The sequence below is a fragment of the Ceratotherium simum genome, chromosome 20, assembly GCF_057802395.1.
Source record: "Ceratotherium simum simum isolate JZ-2026a chromosome 20, ASM5780239v1, whole genome shotgun sequence".
NCBI classification, from domain to species: domain Eukaryota; kingdom Metazoa; phylum Chordata; class Mammalia; order Perissodactyla; family Rhinocerotidae; genus Ceratotherium; species Ceratotherium simum.
In genome coordinates this window covers 20,479,963-20,500,107 of record NC_141919.1, presented here as the reverse complement: position 1 = coordinate 20,500,107, position 20,145 = coordinate 20,479,963, and positions in this window count along the sequence as shown.

Genomic DNA, 20,145 nt, shown 5'->3' with positions numbered 1-20,145 from the left:
GTGATCATTTTGCAATGTATACAAATATCGAATCATTATGTTGTACACCTGAAACTAATATAATTTTATATGTCAATTATACCTCAAATAAGAAAAATATAGCAGGCCCCCCCTTATCTACAGGGGATACACTCCAAGACCCCCAGTGGATGCCTAAAACCACGGATAGTACCAAACTCCACATATACTGTGTTTTTTCCTACACATACTTACCTATGATAAAGTTTAATTTATAAATTAGTCACAGTAAGAGATTAACAACAACTATTAATAAAATAGAACAATTGTAACAATATTTTACTGTAATAAAAGTTACCGTAGATCTTAGCAACTTTAGAAGCATTTTATAGCTTCTCTTTGGCATATCTGAATTGCCATCATCACTACTCTTGCACTTTGGGGTCATTATTAAGTAAAATAAGGGTGACTTGAACACAAGCACTGCCATACCATGACATATAGTATAGTCGATCTGATAACTGAGACAGCTACTAAGCGACTAGTGGGCGGGCAGTGTGTTCAGTGTGGAGACGCTGGACAAAAGGAATGATTCACCTCCCGGGTGGGATGGAGCGGGACAGCACAAGATTTCATCATGTTACTGAGAATGGCATGCAATTTAAAACTTATGAATTGTTTATTTCTGGAATTTTCCATTTAATATTTTTGAAGCATGGTTGACTGTGGATAAATGAAACAGTGGAAAGCAAAACCTTGGGTAAAGGGGGACTACTGTACAGTCATGCATTGTTCAACGACAGGGACATGTTCTGAGAAATGCGTCATTAGGCGATTTCGTCGTTGTGTGAACATCATAGAGTGTACTTACACAAACCTACATGGTATAGCCTACTACACCCCTAGGGTATGTGGTACTAATCTCATGGGACCACTGTAGTATATGCCATCTGTCATTGACCAAAATGTCTTTATGTGGCTCATGACTGTATTCCTAAAAGCGGCCTTGTTTTTCAGATGCTATAGGATTATTGGGTTTGTTTTGATTTTGTGTGTGTATCTCCTAATTTTCCAGTTTTTTCCACTGTCACACTTTGCTCCTGCAAGCCTCTGTCAGAAGTGGTCCTGGTGGCTGTCCAGTAGGGCTGGCTGGTGGAGCTGCTCCAACTCACTGATTTCAGAATTTCCGTTGGCCTCTAACAGTCACTCTCCTTCAAATACGTCCTTAGCTAGTTTAGTACTAGATGGGCTGTTTGCTCTAGCAAATGCATCCAAATGCTGTCTTTTGCCAGAAAAGTTTTACTAACCTGCCCTTTTTTCCCCCAGAAAAATATTCCCCTGGTGTTTGACAGTTTGGAACTTTGTGCTTGATCTGTCAATGAAAAAATTCTCTGGGAGTAAATAAAGCCCTTTGGAGGAGCGTTGACTCTTTGAGGGTACCACTTTATTACTTAGTCATAATTTGAGAGTTCTAAAAACATATTATTTTCCTTCTCATCCAGAAAGGATTTGAACTTGTTTCAAAAATACATGCCATATAAATTAAATAAACTGCAAAGATGTCAGCTACAGGTAAGAATTCAAAACAAGAGGAAAGAGTAAGCACATGGGCCTGTACAGATGCTATTGTTAGATAGCCAGTTTGTCTCTAAGCTTCCCAGTAACCAAAGCAAAGAGGGAAACTCTCTCAGTTTTAAGAGATGCAGTTTGATAATATAAGTCCAAACTAACTTTTTCTCAAGCCAAGAGAGAATTCTATGTGACCTTTCCCCAAGGAAAGCCATGACAATAACTCTCAAAGTGCTGGTTTGACCTCAATTGCTGGACAATTCAAAACCTTTGGGACAGTTTGTCAGCTGACCTGGGCCTAGGAAAACATGTGGCAGTGTTCATGTATGTATGGACAGAATAAAGCTATAATGTTTAGTCTCCTATGCATGGACATAAGCCTGAAGACTTTAGAGAGTAATGTGAGCATGCCCCTGGTTCTTCCATGTAGCCACATTATGCAATGTAGTGTAATTGAGAACAATACTACATTACTGAATGTGTGTAATTTTAGATCCAGGGAACTAATACTCCAGGGAAAGTTTTGTTTATCTTACAAGGGCCTGCTGAAGTATTTCTATCCTGTGAAGTTCTGAGACATTTCAGGAGTCCCAGAATAATCCACAGCAAATTAGAGGGAGCCATCTATGTCCTCCACACTGATACGTCTCAATTATAGCATTATAACAATTTACTTCCATATCTGCTCCTCAGCTAGACAGTGAGATCACTGAGGAGAGGCTGTCTTATCCATCACGGATACCAGTGCACAGCATGGTGCCTCTACAGTAAATGTTGGGCATAAGAAGAGTGACTATTATGTGCTAGTCAGCGTTCTAAGAGCTTTCTAGGGTTTTCCTCATTTGGTCCCTCTAACAGCTCTACGAAGTAGTTACTATTATTATCCCCATTTTACAGATGAGGGAACCATGGCTTAAAGAGTGATTTGCCCATTTCCTGGAAATAAATGATAGAAGAGAGAATTTAAGCCCATCCTCTCCACCAATACACTAGGATGAACACCAAGACTGAGTGTTATGAGGAGGTAAGCCAGTCTTAGGCCTGGGAGGCACTAAATTTTTCAGTGGGTTGTGTCACAGGAAAAGAGTAAGATGCAGTGTTTATTGGGATGCTTCCGTCTGAATTTCCTCTCATTATCACCATCCCAGGAATGAGATCTTTCTCTTATGGCCACTGACCATTACCTTCAGAAGACATGGGACATCCCTCGGGGCAAGCACTTTATAGATCCTCATTTCCTAAAATAAGATTTAGTAATACAGCTGAACAGATTTGTGGGTGGTACTGCATTAACTGATTGGAAGTCACCAGATAGAAAAGTAGAGACAATAATCTCTGCTTCTAATTTCTCCTAAGTGTTTGCTCTCTCTCAATGCAAAGTACTATTTACAACTTTACATTGTTTCACTCTGAACTCAGCAGGTTCTTAAGTGGCCTGCCATCTTTTACGGTTTTCTAGGGGAAAGAATGAAATAGTTGCACTGATCTAATGTTGGTATTTGCTCTAATATTTTGTTAAATAAACCCCTGTTCTGAAAGGGAACTATATCCTTTTGATATGTGTGGCATATTTCTTTCGAAAGGGCATCCCAAATAGGTTGACTACTAATATATCTACTAACGAGATGGCCTTGAAATATCACTGCTGTGATTATAGGCATAAATAGTGAATTTTATTAGGTTGCTTGAGTCTCACTTTTGATGGCATAGTAAATCTTAGAACAACTGTGGGCGGTAGATAGATGAAGAGCTTTTTTGGATATAATTAACTTATTCGAATGCATCTACTAGCTATCGTAACATAGCAATTCTAACTCAGTCTCAGGCTACTTTAAGTACATAAAACAATTCAGCAACGTTATAGGGATTCTTCATGAGCCCAAAGGATTAATAAGTTAAAAAAAGACTAGTTTGAGAGAGGCATTAAGATATTGATTACTGTCTTTACTTCACTAAGGAGTGAAGGTACTAATACCTGGTGCCTAAAGTGATATTACATAGTATACTCATAATAAATTTGATTGAATCAAATCCTTAACGTTTTGTCCTAAATAATATTATTCTGCTTTGTCGGTTCTTAGATGATTATTCCTTTTGATGTAAATCCTGATGAACTCAAGTTTTATTTGTGAAGATGTGTTGTCATGGAGAGTGGATAGAGGGATTTTTCTAAGCCAGGAATATGCCTGGCCTTGGAGATACATGTAGAGTTATACCAACCATTCCAGAATGCCAGTTCCCCACCTCTTCACTCATGCTTGTTTTGAACAGACCAGGGCATTTATCTTGTAGAATGTTCCATATTCTGAATTTGCCTGAGTATTCCTCATGGTAGTGTTTAACTTGTTTCTCTATTACTTGCATTTCCTGTAAACTTGAAGTTGGATCTAAAAGCTTGAGTTGATTCAGGTTCAACGTTTTTGGAGCAAATACTTCATAGACGATGCTGTAGACTTCATGTTGTGTTGCCTCTGTAGGCACATCATGTCACGTTAGCCCTCCATTCATGATGCTTGGTTATGATGCTACCACAGTGGTACCCACCATCGTGAAGGTAGGTTTCTCACTTCACAATTAGAAAGCAATTGATGAGATACATTTATTTAATTTTAACAAGATTGAACGTATTTGCATATGTTATTGGCCAAGGAACTAATTTCCATTGTTGAGGAAGCAAAGTTTTTGTTCATTTGCTTGTTTGGAGCAGGGCTATGGGAGTGCATTCCAGCACTCTTCAATTCACACCAGGCCGACTCCCACTGACCAGCAAGTTCTGGGGGATATTCAGGCCAAGGAAACCTGAGACAATCCTGTTCCTAAAATTGTTTTAAAAGTTAAGTATAGACAGAGGCCAGCCCAGTGGCCTACCGGTTAAGTTAGGTGTGCTTCCCTTCAGTGGCCTGGATTCAGTTCCCCAGCACAGACCTACACCACTCATCAGTGGCCATGCTGTGGTGGCCACCCACATGCAAAATAGAGGAAGATTGGCAACCGATGTTAGCTCAGGGCAAATCTTCCTCAGTGCACACACACATAAAAAAAGTTAAGTATAGATAAAAGTGTAAGCCAGGGAATTTGTGGGATAATTTTATTTACTTATTTAGTAGGAAATACATCCATGTGATTTGAAGTTCAAAATGTATAAAGAGTAAACAGTGAAGGGCCTCTGTCCCAGTTATCTGTTACTGTGTAGCAAACCACTCCAAAGCAGTGGCTTAAAACAGTAATGCTATCATTATTCACTAGTGAAGCTGGGGGTCAAGGGGTCAGTTCTCCTTCAGGGTCTCTCTTGCAGTTACTGTCAGATGGTGGCTGGAGCTGGTGCCTCTTCACTCATATGCCTGGTGCCTGAGATGAGACCATTCAAACAGCTGGGGACTGGAGCAGCTGGGGCTCCTTGGGCATTGCCCTTCTTCCTCTTCTCTCTGTCTCTCTGTTTCTCACTACATGGTCTCTCCGCTGGTGGCCTCCTTGTGCCCAGGCTTCTTACATGGCAGCTGAAGTCTCCAGGAGTCATTGGCCCAAAGGGGACCTGTAAACACTGCATGGCCTTCTCAAACACAGTCTTGGACATCATGCAGCACCATTTCTGCATTCTATTCATCAGGGCAGCCACACAGGCCCACCAGGGTCCAAGAGAAGGTCCCTTCCTGATGGGAGGGGGGCTAAAGAATTTGTGGCTGTGCTTTAAAACCATCATGCACCCCCTCATACTCTTTTTCCCCAGCCACTCAGTATACTTTAACCAATGTCCCCAGTTTCTTGTGAAGCATTTAAGAGATGCTCTATACACAAGATAAGCATACATATTCTTCTTGCTTAGCATAATGTATGCAGTGTTCTGTACTTTGTCTTTTTCTTAACAATATTTCATGGAGATTATTCAAATTAGCCCATAAAAAGGATCTTTGTTTTTTTAATGCCTTTGTAGTATTGCATTATATAGATGTACCATAATGATTTAACCACTCCCTTGTTGATGCATATTTAGGTTATTTCTAATCTTTTACTATTGCAAACAACACTAACATGAATAACTTTTAACATGCATACATGATTTAGGATATATGTAAGCATATTTGTATTATAAATTCCTACACGTGGAATTATGGGTTAAAATGGTATGAGCATTTTAAATTTTGATAAATATTGCCATATTGCCCTCCATAGAGAATGCAAACATTTTCACTCCCACCATGCATTCTAGGGTCCACTGCCTCACATCCTTACAAAACAGAATTTTCTCAAATGTTTTGGGTTTTGCTAGGTAAAACAAAATAGTTTTAATTTGGTGTGGTTTTAATGTGCATTCTTTTTATGAGCCAGTTTTAGCATCTATTTTCCTATGTGTAAGAACCACTTGTATTTTTCAATTCCTCAAAAAGGTTGATGATCATTTTAACATAAAACAAATGTTTGAGATGAGCGAAAAGGTGAGATACTCCATAGTTTGATAAACCTAAAGACCTTTTAGTAATTCAAGAAGTCCCATTTTCCCGAATCCTGCCAATGAGTAAGCTGTGAGCATTCAGACCCTTTGTGATTCCCGGAGTTACTATCTCTCTCAAATGCATCCTGAAATTCTCAGGGGGGCAGAAATGGCTTTGAGATATTATAATTAGACGTCTATTTCTACAGTGATATCCACTCTTTATCAGGAAAATTCTTTTTTTTTTTTTTTAAAGATTTTATTTATTTATTTTTTCCCCCCAAAGCCCCAGTAGATAGTTGTATGTCATAGCTGCACATCCTTCTAGTTGCTGTATGTGGGACACGGCCTCAGCATGGCCGGAGAAGCGGTGCGTGGGTGTGCGCCCGGGATCCGAACCTGGGCCGCCAGCAGCGGAGTGTGCGCACTTAACCGCTAAGCCACGGGGCCGGCCCTATCAGGAAAATTCTTAATTTAAGAAGGATTTCCTCACTATTCCTTAGGGCTCAATATAAAGCTTTCATCATTTCTGCAGACCTTTCTGTAACATCCAGATTTGAGGTGAATGATCTGCCTTTTGGATTTTGTGCACTTTCCTTAGGCTTCCTTCTTACACTCCACTTTAACTGTCTCCTCCTCTCCCTCCTCAGCTAATATTTTATTTGATTGATTCACGGGATACATGGCAGTTTGGTCTGGTACAGTGATGTGATATAAGTAACGGAGAACTATGGCAAAATTCTGTAGGCAAGAGAGAGACAAATTAGTGTGATGGAGAAGGTACCAGCACTGGAGCCAGAAGACCTGCCATTTACTCACATGGCCTTGGGCTGGTGAGAATCAGTTTTCAGAGAATCAGTTTCCTCATCAGAAAATGAGGATAATACTTAACTCACAAAACTGGGCTGTTGCGAAGATGAAGAGAAAAAATGTTTTCAACTAACATTTATTGAGCACCTATTATGTCCAGGGTCCTTTATGTACTTGATCTCATTTGTCCTCAGAGAGGGCCACTAACTTTCCAACTTACTATGTTCATTTCTTAGGGCAGCCGTAACAAATTACAGAAAATGTGTGGCTTAAAACAACAGAAATTTATTCTTTCACAGTTCTGGACACCAGAAGTCCAAAATGAGGTTGGTCAGGTTGGTTCCTTCTGGAGGCTCTGAGGGAAAACCCATTCCATGTCTCTCTCGCAGCTTCTGGTATATGCCCACGGTTCTTGGCATTCCTCGGCTTGTGGATGCATCGCTCCAATCTCTGCCTACGTTTTCCCCTCTGGACTTCCCCTCTGGGTGTGTCTGTCTTCTCCCTTTCTGTCTCTTATAAGGACATGCATCATTGAATTTATGGCCCACCCTAAATCTAGGATGATCTCATCTCGAGATCCTTAACTTACATTACATCCTTAATTATATGTGCAAAGACCCTATTACCAATAAGGTCACATTCACAGGTACCCAGGGTTAGGAACTGGATCTATCTTTTGGGGGCCAGCATTGAACTCGCTATAATGACCAAGCTAAGAAATGAATCCAGGTTATTTCTGATTCCAAGACTGGCGCACCATGGACTCTGCCATGCTCTCTCCCTCTTTGAAGCTTCTTTGCCAGTGTTAAGGACCACATCATGGTTTCTTCTCCTGCTCATTCTGGAATTACATAATTCCCTGTGCTTCTAAGTTATACCAGAAAGTAGCCTGAGCACCTGCAAGAAATCATTGAATTCTACTGAATTTTTCATTTGCTTATAAAGGCATCCTCTGCCTAAATAATTTTTCAATAGTAAGCTGAGTTATGCACTTGGGAGTTGTTAAATCATCCAAGCTTGTAGCAAAAATAAGAAGATAGTTAACGTTTATTAAATGTTAATTATGTGTTAGGCCTGCGCTAAGTGCTTCACAGGCATCTTCTCATTTCATTGTAGAAGACAGTGACTGTTACTATCTCTCATTTACCGAAGAAACTGAGTTTCAGAGAGATTAAGGAACTTGTCTCAAGTCACAGAGCTGCTAAGTGGTGGAGCTGAGATTTGAACCCAGGCAGTCTGACACCAAACCCCACAGTCTTCAAACTATACTAGAGTGACATTACCACTGCAGCTCCTGGCACAGAGTCCATTCCCCTACCACCAGGCTGGGCTGGAGGCAATTAGGCTTAATAAACAAACAAAGACTTGTTAATCATGAAAATTAACCAAATATTTCTACTAGGAACAGACTGGGCATTCAGATGTCTCTTTGTTTTCCCTCATTTCATTTTTGGAGTGACACTGTTGAAAGATATTTGGAACTGTTGAATGAAGAGTACTTGGAACTTTAGCTCAGTTTTTAGGAAAAAAAAATCAGGGTATTTCCTTTCTGTCATTACTGTTCCAATTCCTTTGGTCTGGAGTTTCCCTATGCATTCATTGCGCAGAACAGTTGTTTTGAATTTGTCAGCACATTATAATGTAATTTTTCTCAAGAAATACAGCTTTTTTCCCCTACCACAAAATCTGAATTTGTTTTGGTTTGTCACCAATGTAAAACAAATTTCCCTTCAACAGGGTAATATAATAAAAAGCCACCTAACTACGAGAAAGGATGTAGTAAGTTATAGTCAGCACCGTAATTCTTTCTTTCTGATTACTATTTTTAAATTATCTTTTGCTGACACAAGAAAGATAAATTATTAATATGACCCCAAAGTCTAAACAAAAGCTTATTGCATTAGAGTATATTCATTTATTTTTAATGCTCATGTCTGTTTTTAAAGAATGGCTTTGTAAAAATATTTTAACTACTTAAAACATTAACTACATCGTCTGCCATTCCATCATCTTAAATTAAATTCTGAAAACTAGAACTGCTCATCGTCGTCTCTCGCCTGTAATGAAATTCATTAATGATGGTGTATTTATAGCTTATATGGAAAGGGTCATCTTCTTTTGTACATTGTTGTGTTTTAATTAACTTCAGATCCTTGAAAAAGAATTTAAGCCTAAAAGTCCTTCTGATAAATTTATTATTTTCCTCGTAAAGTAACAACATCACTTGTATCTAAAGGATCAAGATAGCTTGCTTTGTCTCTAAAGCAGTCTTTGTAAATCATGCACTTGAGGGGTTCTTAGGAACACATGCTTGGATTCGGGGTTGCAACTTGATTGCACTAGGATGAGCAAGATTAGGAAACAAAAACAAGAGCGCTGGCAAGAAAGGAAAAGATTGACCCTCTTGCCCTTTCGCTGAACTACTTCGTCTCCTCAGCATTAGATACAGCAAGTTACCAGGAGGACAAGAGGCAACAGACAGAGCGTGGAATTGCATTGCAACTGGCAACCAGTGTGTTTTGACTTCCGAAAGCCATAACAAAGAAACCTAACAGTTGTATACAAAGTTTCTATTTTATTTGGAGCACTTTATGTGCCCCAAATGAACACTTGATGATGCTTGCTCAAGATACTGTTTATAGATTTTCTATCAATTTGAAAGGAACAAAATGTCTTCCCTGCGTTTCTGCATGCTGTGGATATACTTGACAAGAGTTGAGTTCAGCGAATTTCCCAGCACCTCTTTGGGGAAGCTCTGATTTCCATTGTAGAGTCAGAGAAGCTGGAAAGCAGAGAGTTTAAATGATTTGCTTAAGGTCAGTTGGAGATCAGGGAATATTTGGATCCAAATTTCCTGTGCTAATTATTTTTTGATTGCTCTCTCCTTGATTTATGCCTTTGTTAAAAATTGGTTTTTCTTTAAAGCTGAAGAAAATGAGTCTGCAAAAGAAAACTAGCTTTTGAAATTTTTTTTGTCAATAAGCACATTCTACTATTCTTGATTTAAATCTTCTTTTCATTGCCAAGGACTGTCAGAGTTATGGGCTACCACTGAAATGAGGAGACTTAAAAGTAGATGAGTGTTAACCTGACCAGTTTTTCAATATGCTGCCCTGACTATTGGCTGCAAGAGAGTCACTGTGTTACCTAAATTCTTAGGGGTTTAAGTCCCAACATTCAGTTCTCATAATATTGGTGTAACCTGTCCATTGCTGAGTAAGGGATCTTGTACAATAAAAGTCATTCTTTATCTCCTTTTTTTTCCTACCTTATCATCTGAGTAAATACCAAAGTATGGGGGTAATGAAATAAATTATCTGATCAATTTCAATTTCATTTTGATTTCCAAAACTATTAATCACTTCTATGTTTTTATTGTGCTAAAATATACATAACATAAAATTTATCGTTTTAACCACTTTTATGTGTGCAGTTCAGTGGCATTAAGTATATTCACATTGTTGTACAACCATCACCACTACCCATCTCCAGAACTTTTTCATCATCCCAAATTGAAATTTTATATCCGTTAAACAATAATTCCCCATTTCCCTCAACCCCTAGTCCCTGGTAACCACTATTCTATTTTTGTCTCTATGAATTGGTATTCTAAGTACCTCATATAAGTGGAATCATCCAATATTTGCTCTTGTGTATCCGGCTTATTTCACTTAGCATAGTTTTAAGGTTCATTCATGTTGTAGCATGTACCAGAATTTCATTTCTTTTTGAGGCTAAATAATAAACTATTTTATCTATATACCACATTTTATTTATTTGTTCATCTATTGATGGACATTTGGGCTGTTTCTATCTTTGCACTATCATAAATAATGCTTCCATGAGCACTGATGTACAAATATCTGTTTGAGTCCCTACTTTCAATTCTTTTGTATCTATACCTAGAAGTAGAATTGCTTGGTCATATAGTAATTCTATGTTTAAATTTTGAGGAACTGTCATACTGTTTTTTATAGCAGCTGCACCATTTTACATTCCCATCGGTAATACACAAGGATTCCAATTTCTCCACATCCTCACAAACAATTGTTATGTTGATTTTTTTAATAATAGCCATCCTAATGGGTGTGAGTGGGTAGTTCTATTTTAAACAATATGAGCTATAGTGGATATGTGTCACATTTGCTGTGACCTGTCATCTTCTGAAAAGCTTTTTCTAAATATGGAGAATTTCCATGTTCTAAGTTCTACCTCTCCAGTCTAGAACTTAGAGTTCAAATCCCCAGCCTCCTTTTCAGCTAGAATAAAATCGTGTGACTTAGACTTCATGAATCAAAAGCCCTTACAAAAGATTTAAATTCCTAAGTGATTAACAAACGATATAAGCACTGTTCAATGCCTCTATTTTGTTGGCTTGGGTGATGACAATGGAGTCGGGCTTTTGGGGGTATTAACATTTGCAATAGGTCCAATGCAGTCAAGTTACGATGTCTAGGGTGACAGTAGCATTTCCTCCTCAAGCCGTTTCTATGGCATGATTTCAGTCATTGTTCCTGGAAGCTCAGCCTCAAGGCTATTTATCCAACCAAAAAGTCCAATCCAGTCTAGTTTAAAACTTCAATTGCGTATCCAATTGAATACTTGTCTTCACCATACCCCATACCATCAGCTGGGCTTCTGCTTGAGAACCTTGGAGTGGGGGGAAGGGGCATTGTCTACATGTTCGCTCTTCCTTCTCTCTTTTTCCTCTGGTCTTGGTTCTTGCAGTGCAGGGGCAGGGAGGATGGAGGAAGAAAAGCAAGAATGTTCACCTCACTGGTGCTATTGCAGTCCCCTTTCAGATAGCATTCCCCTCTCTGTGGCACGTGTCTAAATACTGGCTCTCTGGTGGTGGACTTTTCTATATGTAAGTGACCAGAAAGCTATGGAATCTGCACAAGGTGTCATTAAAGAATAGTCAAGAGACATTCGGTAAAGCATGGTTGAAGGCAGCAAGTGGACAAAAATCAAACCAGTTCATACCTCTCTGAGTTCATACCTCTGAAAGAGGTTCATACCTCTCTGAGTTCAGGTTGTCTAACATGCTAGTTACTGAAGGTGCAGCTGTTTGAGGGCCCTATTCTTATTTGGGGTCTCAGTTCCAGCAATTCACCTCACCCGGACCATCTCTTGACCTGAGAGATCCACTCAGGCCTGACCTCGGCCATAGCTCCCTCACTCCCAGCTTTGATCCATGGTGGAAAACTCCTTAGACTCTAGCTACTGTTTGTGTTTGATGGGTCACCCTCTTGGGCAGGGTGCTAGCTAGGCAGATCCAGCCTGGCTTCTTGTGGACCCATAGGAAATTTACACAGCTTTGCCCCACCAAATAGTGAAAGTACAGACTGCTGCACACTTGCGTTCTCTCTGCCTTGTCACCTTTTTTCATTTCTTTTTCTCTGCACATATAGGTACGGGGCATAGATCAGTAAGTATAAACAGAACACAAACTAAGGAAGAAAATGTCAACCAGATACTCTAGATCTCTGAGAATGATATTGGAGCCCTTTTGGCATTAGGGGGATTTAGAAAAAGGCAGCTTCCCTTTTCTCTCCCAAGGGAAGAGGAGGTAAAAGCCGCGGTACTCATCCTTTACCAGCAACACCTAACTCGTAGGATTCTCCTTTCTCTCTCTTCTTGTCTTATATAGACTGGGGGTGAAGGGCAGTATGGCAGAAAGGCTGAGGTGATGATTGGGGCTTACAGAGCCCATTTAGCCACTTCTTAATAATCCTTGGAAGACTTGCCTGACTCCAGTTGGTTTCACTTCTCTTTCAAATCTGAGGCTCTCCACACCTCTTTTATCTCTGGGCGATAGGTCATATTCCACTCAGCATTATGTTACGTCATCCCCTGGGTATTTTTTCTGGGCAAAAACACATTACCCATAGTCTCCTTTCAGAATTTTATATTTTTGCACTTCATCCAAAGGCTGTTCTTGTGTCTCCAATGATTTATCCTTTTGGATATAATTTTTCTGTCTGAAGATATTAACTAGCCCAGCATACAACTGTAGTGTTGTACCTGGATTCTCAAAGGATCTCAGATGAGCCCCTCCAAATCTTCACTGGGATTGTTGGAAACCCTACAGAACACCAAATGTGAGGAGTAAAAGCTAAAAGTGGCCAGAGAATAAAGATAGATTACCTGCAAAGGAGCAACAGAGTATCAATAAACTTCTCAACAGCATCAACAGAGGCCAGAGGGTAATAGAATAATTAGTTCCACATTGGAGAATAGGAATTATTTTCTCTTCCTTCTGTATCCACCGTATACTTGCATATTTCCCAGACCCTTATCCTTTTAATATAGTAATAATATAATTTTGTTTAGATCAATCATCAATATTTACATTATTATGAACATAAGTATGACTTGCCTTTGAGTATATGTGACCTGCTTTTGCCATCTGAACGTGTTTAAGATCTTCTTGTTGTCCCTATTGTTTTCATATTTTACCATGATGTGCCTTGGTATGTGTTTATTTTCTTTATTTTTTTTTGTGAGGAAGACCAGCCCTGAGCTAACATCCGATGCCAATCCTCCTCTTTTTTGCTGAGGAAGACTGGCCCTGGGCTAACATCCATGCCCATCTTCCTCCACTTTATATGGGACGCTGCCACAGCATGGCTTAACAAGCGGTGTGTCGGTGCACTCCCGGGATGCGAACCAGCGAACTCAGGGCCGCAGCAGTGGAGCGTGCGCACTTAACTGCTTGCGCCACCAGGCCGGCCTGGTATGTGTCTATTTTCATCCATAGTTCTGAGCACTTAATGAGCCTTTCAACCTGGAAATTCATGTATTTGAGCTCAGAAAATTTCCTTAAATCATTTCTTCGATTTTTTTTCTCATTTGTTTTCTCTGTTCTCAACTTCTGAAACTCCCATTGTACAGATATTGGCCTCCCTAGATGGTTTTATATGGTGTTTTATAATATAATATAATGTTTTATATTCTCTCTGTAAAATACAAATATAGAAATATAAATTTATGTAACATCTTATAATATTTTATTTATTTTTCTCCTATTTCCTTTTCTTTGCTTTATGCTCTACTTTTGGGGAGATTGACTCACCTGAACTTCCAAACTTTCTGTTGAGTGTTTCACTTCTGCTATCGTATTTTTTAATTTCTAAGAGCTCTTTTATGATCTCTGAATGTTCCTTTTTAAATAGCATTCTGACCTTGTTTCTGAGATTCAGTCAGTATCATAGTTTATCTCTTTGAAGATATGAATAATAGTTTTATTTTGAAGTTTCCTCTTCTCTTCATAGTTTATTTTTCCTCCAAATTGTTTTTCTCTGTTTGTGGTTTGTTTGTTTGATCTTTATCTCGTATGCTAGAGGCATTCTTTAACAGTCTGGTAATACTTAAGGTATCTGCTCATGTTTAATTGTGGGTGAGTAAAAAGCTGATAGGAAGATCTGAATGAGTTCCATTGAAGGTTGATGTGGCTGGGCTGTTTGTTGGGGGAAACGTCAATATCAATATGTTTGAGTTTTTCTTCTTTATCTAGGCAGATTCGCCAGAGATGACTTTTCTGTTCTGATTCTCCCACCTGGAGAGAAAAGGTCTGGTCATAATCATTCTTGAAGCTGAGTGAAAGAGCAGGGCTTGGAGGTGGCATCTTTGCTTTTAGTGTCTACACATTCACTTACTCATCCTAGTTTCAGTGTGGTCCTCCTGCTCTTAACCTAGGCTGTGCCATCCAAATCCAGTACACCTCTGTTTTGCCCTTTCCAGAGAATAAACATCCATTCTTTTGCTAGGGTGGTGTGATAGTTCATTTTATGTATCAGCTTGACTGGACTAAGAGATGCCTAGATAGCTGGTAAAACATTATTTCTGGATGTGTCTGTGAAAGTGTCTCCAGAAGAGATTATTAGCATTTGAGTTGGTAGACTGAGTAAGGAAGATTGCCCTCACCAAGGCAGGTGAACATCAACCAATCTGTTGAGGGCCTGAATAGAACAACAAAGTGGAAGAGGGGTGAATTTACTCTCTGCTTGAGCTGGGATGTCCATCTTCTGCCCTTGGACAACAGTGCTCCTGGTTCTCAGGCCTTCAGACTTGGACCAGGACTGACATCATTGGCTCGCCTGGTTATCAGGACTTCAGGTTTGGACTGGAACTACATTACTGGCTTTCCTGGGCCTCTGGCTTACAAACAGCAAATCGGGGGACTTCTCAGCCTCTTTAATCATGTGAGTCAATCTCTCACAAAAAATCTCTATCTATCTATCTATCTGTCCGTCCGTCTTTCCGTCCGTCCGTCCGTCCATCCATCCATCCATCCATCTACCTACCTACCTACCTACCTATCAATTCATCCTATTGGTTCTGTTTCTCTGGACCTTGACTAATACAGGTGAGGAGGAGAAGTCATCCAATAGCATGGGGTATGGAGGGAATCTAGGGAGCTAGTGCCTCTCAGCTTTTCTAATCCTCCTTCTTTTAAGCCACCTTCTTCACTCCCATTTCCAATATTACCTGGTGATGATGCTGTGGAATAAACTGAGCCAGCTTCAACTTTGACTTTCTTTGATCTGCTTGGTCAATTTTTATTTATCCATCTTCTTTCTATCTTTCAAAATTTTGTTCTTGTCTCCTCTCCCATTCTCGGTGTCCTTAAGATTCATACATTTCTGAATAATGACTATTCTTGTTCATACATTTCTAAATAATGACTATTCTTTGTGGTTTTTAAATGGTTTTTGGAGAAGCAAAATTTGTATAGTATGTTCAATCCACTATCTTTACCCAGAACTTTAATCTAGAAGCCTACATCCAAGTGAACTATTTTTTATGACTGATGTTTTCAAAGACTGGGAGAATTGACCTCTCTCAGATCTTAGCTGAAAAGAGTTACTAGAGGATTTATGTCAAAAATAAGGAAATTGATGGGCCAGCCCCAGTGGCCTAGTGGTTAAGTTCGGCACACTCCACTTTGGCGACCCGGGTGCAGTTCCTGGACGTGGACCTACACCACTCATCTGTCAGTGGCCATGCTGTGGCAGAGGCTCACATACAAAAAGAGGAAGATTGGCAGTGGATGTTAGCCTAGGGCTAACCTTCCTCAGCAGAAAAAAAAAAAAAAAGGAAATGGAAATTGAACCTTGAAGGAAAAAGTGGAATGCAAGAAACAATACACTTGGGAGCCTGCTGGGGACCCAAGTGGATGCCACCTATGGAGAAGCTATTCCTTTCTGGAAGAATGTGGTAATGTCTTTGGCACAGTATGGAAACTTAACAGATCCAGAAGGCAGCTTCCACTGCAAGGCATTTCCACAGCTAGAGTGAAAGAAGCCATTCTAGTCCTATTGCCTAGCTTTGGAATGAAGCCTAGAGGGGAGGGAACCAGTTTCCCCATGGAACTACCATTCCCCACCACCGTGGGAGAAATTCTGAGTCCACGCGTTAGATATTTGAAAGTCTAATTTGAACCGGCTATGGGTGAATGAATAAATAAAGCTTCCACATGACAAAACAAATAAAAAATAGATTTGTATATAAGATTGTAAGATGGGTCGTGAAAAAAGCAAACCTTTTCAGTTTGGGAGGAGTTATGGGGGTTTCCAGCAGTTTGGGAACAAGGTGTCTCAATTAAAAGCTTTTCTGTTTCTTTTTTCAGAAGATGCTCTTATTGGACACGACAGACTTGCCACCCAGGCTATAACCAGGGCCCAAGATAATTTCCTTTAGCCTCTAGAAACATAATCCTGTAAAATACTTCTTCATATATTCCTTTCCATCTTTGTTTGCTCCACCTCAAGTATCATCAAACAAATATTTCTATTTTAATCCTGAAACTATTTCCTACATTACTATTTTTAATGTCCAGGTTGTTTGTTCTTATAATGGTATCCACTCAATAGTTTAAATTTTTCTTTTATTCTGATACAACATCAAAGCTATAGTTTACCAAATGTCCAATTTATATTTCTAATTTCTGTACCCTCCCACCCAACCGTCAAAGGCAGGTCACTATATAAAAGGTTATTTTGATGGATAGACAATATCATCAATTTCAACTACAAGCCTCGACCTGTGAAAAACTTGAGTTGGTATAAAATCAATAATAAATATTTATATATTGCTCACAGTATGCCAGACAGTCTTTTGAGTACACTAACAGTATAAAAAGATCTGGTACTCACGACCAGCCTGTGAGGGAGGTGCCGTTATTATTTTCATTTTACAGAAGAGGAAACTAAGGCACAGAGAGACCAATAATGTGCTCTAGTTCACAGGTAGTAGGTGGCTGAGCTACGAGCTGAACTCCAGAGATTTGGCTCCAGAGTCCAGGGTCCCAATGACAAAATTATGCTCCTTGTTCTGATATAACACTTTCTCACTCTTATTTAAACAGCTTTTTTTTCCCCCGTTAACAGTAATAGTACTTAATTTTGTTGATGATAAAAAGATTAAGCCAGTGCATTCTCAACCCTGGCTCAGTAGAGTCACCTTGGAGAGCTTTAAGGAAATACCAGTGCTTTGGTCCTATCCCAGAAATTATGATTTAATTGGCCTGGTGGGGCCCAACCTTTGTATTAAAAAGAAACAACTCCCCAGATGGTCCTAATGTACATCTGGAATTGTGATTCACTGGATTAGCTCATTGAGGCATCTTGCAGTGCTTGGTGGCAGAGTTTCTTCATTATCACCAATTACCTGGGCCTTGGGTACTTTGAAAATACCAAAGAACGGGTGTCATTTAACATCTTTAAATCCCCAGTGTTTTAGCCGTTTGCATTTCAAGCTTCCAGATCAGTTGTAATAGCGTGACTTGGCTTCTCATCAATTGTGTCTCTGTACACCATGCACACGCATGCATGCAGGCATGCATGCACACACCTCATACACCTGTTCAGAGCTGGTATTCACTACCTGTCCCCCTCTCAGTTGGTGTCCATTTTCTCTCAGTGCCCAGGCCTTACTGGTTATGAATACCACTCCTGTCCCTGTCCAATTTAGATCAAATCACACAATACGTGGATCCCCAATCTAACACATTAATAATGTCAGAGGCTATAAATCAGAAGCTGGGGTTCTGGGGTTTCACTGCTCTTTTTGGAATGTGTTTGGCTGAAGAATGCCTTGTTCCTCCTTTCTTTTCCATGCCACAGCACTCAAACAAAGCTTGTACAGGAGAAATCATGCCTCCTGGGTTTAGCCCAAGTTGTCCACGGGCCTCCCCAATCTTTGGAGCCACGATTAACCGCAATAAGTCCAATTCCAAAGTCCTTCACCTTACTCATAGCCCCAGTAGTGACATAGAGCCTTAACTCCCAGGACTGGGGGGGAGAATGTCCCAGGGGTGAACATACGTGCTCATGAGCCAGCCTGCACCCCCCTGGCACAGCCACATGCTGCCCGTTCTCACTGCAATGAACCCTGAAATGCCGAAGGGGAGGTAGTCTGTAGCAAAGTGGGACGTGACACTGCTCACCTGGTCTCTTTTTAATACTGTCACTGGGGTTTTAGGGCTGTTTGTGGTCCAGTGTTTGGTGGAGATTTAGGGGATTTTTCTCTCTGGCTTTCCCAACATCCCAGCCTTTCTCCTGGATCCAGACAGGAGTCCATGAGGCTGGGCTGGGATCCTGGTGGCAGGATCCAGACTGTTTCATGATCTCTATTTCCCTCCAACAGCCAGGGCCGGGTGCCTCCTTCCAGGGGTCGAGTTCTCTCCCTGCAGCCTGTTCTGCCTCTCATGCAAGTGGGCTTCTGAGAGCCTCCTCTAACCCAGTACACCAAATGTGCTGCTCTGACCCCAGAAAGCCTGCTCTGACTCCTTGTTCAGACTGTTGCTCCTCTTCAGATGGCTCTGTGCTCCCAGAGCACATCTGTGTAGTACATTTGTTTCCATAAATATCTCCCTGGGTGACCTACAGCTTAGATTTGGTTCTTTTTCTTCTAATTATAGGATTGCAGCTTGGGCAGGCCTCTGGGCATGTGTATCAGTGAGGATATGCCGTCCCTTAGCCTTTCTTTCAACAAGCATCTATTGAGTGCCAACAATTAGCCTGCATAGAGATGGCACAGGAGCAGATACAAAGATGAAGCAGACTTGTTCTTCGCTTTTGAAATCTCAGCTTCCATTGCAGATAACAGAGACCTAAACAAAGTCATTGCAAGACCCCGTAACAGGCTGCAGTTGAGGAATATAGTGAAGCACGGACGTGGGGGAGGGGACGCTTGAACTGGGTCTTGAGAAATGACTAGGAGTATTTAGTTTCCTAGGGCTGCATACAAAGTGCCACAAGCAGGATAGCTTAAACAAGAGAAATTTCAGCTCTGGAGGCCAGAAACCTAAGATAAAGATGTCAGCAGGGTTGTTTCTTTCTGAGGGCTGTGAGGGAGAATCAGTTCCAGGCCGTGCCTCGGGCTTCTGGCAATCTTTTGCGTTCCTTGGCTTGTAGAAGCCTTGATCTCTGCCTTCATCTTCACGTGGCGTTCTCCTTGTGTATGTTTGTGTCCTAATTTCCTCTTTTTATAAGGACACCAGTCATATTGCAGTAGAGACCCCCCTACTCCCGCATGACCTCATCTTAACTGATTGCATCGGCAATGACCCCATTTCCAAATAAGGTCACATTCTGAGGTGGGGGGGCTAGGAATTCAACATATGAGTTTGGGAGTTGAGGGGACACAATTCAACCCATAACGAGGAGAATATCAACCAGAGAAGGGGAGGAAGACATTCTGATTCTGGAAAGAAAGAAGAGCCTGTGAGAATACAAGAGGAGTGGCCAAGAGGACGCAGCTGGGGAAAGGCAAGTGGCCAGTGGGGAGTGGGTATTGGGGTGGGATGGGCGTGGAGCGGAAAGGTAGGTGCGACTCTGGTCACAAAGGACTTTTCCTGCAGTACTCAGGGTATGGACACTTCTCTAGGGCAGAGAGAAACTCACCTTCCTGGCATCAGCCCAGCGGAGGGGTAGAGGAAGGAGGCGGTGCTCCAAGAACAGGACATTTCTGTGTCTGCCCAAACCTCCCTGTGTGGGCAGTACAGAGAGGTCAAGGGGGCTTTGCTAGTAGCTAGAGTGGGGTTCATACCCCGGCCCCGTACCCTTGGGCCACTTAAACTCCTCCAGCTAGTTTCTTCCTCCATAAATGACCGTGAAACTGTCTGGCACATCACAAACACTCAACAAAAGGTGGGAGTATTTGCACTGTGATGAGTCAGCCTAGGGAACTTTGACCTAAAAAAAACCCAAAAGGTTGCATTCAAACCATAGTGAAAGCGACCAGACTCCAAGCTAGGATTCAGAGTAAACTGATGAAGAGAAGACTAATGATAGAGAGAAAGTATCTATTTAAGTATCTATTTCCTTTTAAATGCTCGCTCTAAAAGAAATATCTACTTTACATGTTCAGGCCAT